Genomic DNA, 1,449 nt, shown 5'->3' on the forward strand with positions numbered 1-1,449 from the left:
CAAGAACTCCTGAAAGAAGCATGAAATATAGAAGGAAAAATTATTACTAGCCACTACAAAAACACAGTAAAGTACAAAGACCAATGAAACTATGAAACAACTACATAAACAAGTCTGCAAAATAACCAGCTAGCATCATGAGGACAGGATCAAACTCACACATAACAATATTAACCTTATATGTAAATGTGCTAAATGCCCCAATTAAAAGAAACAGAATAGCAAGCTGTATAAAGAGTCAAGACCTATTGGTGTGCTGTATTCAAAAGACCCATCTCACGTGCAAAGACACACATAGGCTTAAAATAAAGAGATGAAGGAAAATTTACCAAACAGTGGGAAGCAGAGGAGAGCAGGGGTTGCAATCCTAGTTTCTGACTAAACAGACTTTAAAACAGCAGAGATCAAAAAGTCAGAAAAAGTTCATTACGTAATGGTAAAGGAATAAATTCAACAATAAAAGTTAACTATTGTAAATATATGCACACCCCATACAGGAGGATTCAGATTCATCAAACAAGTTCTTAGAGACCTACAAAGAGACTTAAACTCCCACACGATAATCATGGGAGACTTTAACATCCCACTGTCAATATTAGATCATTGAGACAGAAAATTAATAAGGATATTCAGGACTTCAACTCAGCTCTGGATCAAGTGGACCTGATAGATATCTACAGAATTCTCCACATAAAAGCAACAGAATATATATTCTTCTCAGCAACACATGGCACTTAGTCTAAAATCTATCACGTAATTGCAAGTAAAACACTCCTCAGCAAATGCAAAAGAACTGAAATCATAACAAACAGTCTCTCAGACCACAGCACAATCAAATTAGAATTCACGATTAAGAAACTCACTCAAAACCACACAACTACAAGGAAATTGAACAACCTGCTCCTGAATGACTCCTGGGTAAAAAACAAACTTAAGATAGAAATCAAGAGGTTCTTTGAAACCAATGAGAACAAAGAGACAATGTACCACAATCTCTAGGACGTAGCTAAAGCAGTGTTCAGAGGGAAATTTAGAGCACTAAATGCCCGCATTAAAAAGCTAGAAAGATCTCCAATTGACACCTTAACTTCACAACTGAAAGAACTAGAGAACCAAGAGCAAAGAAACCTCAAAGTTAGCAGAAGACAATAAATAACCACGAACAGAGAAGAACTGATGGAGACAGAGACACAAAAAAACACTTAAAAAAAAAAAATGAATCCAGGAGCTGTTTTTTTGCAAAAAAATTAATTAGACCACTAGCAAGACTAATAAAGAAGAAAAAAGGGAAGAATCAAATAGACACAATAAAAAATCATAAGAGGGATATCACCCCTGTCCCCACAGAAATACAAACTACCATCAGAGAATACTATAAATACCTCTATGCAAATAAACTAGAGCATCTAGAAGTAATGAATGATTTATTGGACACATGCACCCTCCCAA

Source organism: Mandrillus leucophaeus, unplaced genomic scaffold, assembly GCF_000951045.1.
Source record: "Mandrillus leucophaeus isolate KB7577 unplaced genomic scaffold, Mleu.le_1.0 Scaffold292, whole genome shotgun sequence".
Lineage (NCBI taxonomy): Eukaryota > Metazoa > Chordata > Mammalia > Primates > Cercopithecidae > Mandrillus > Mandrillus leucophaeus.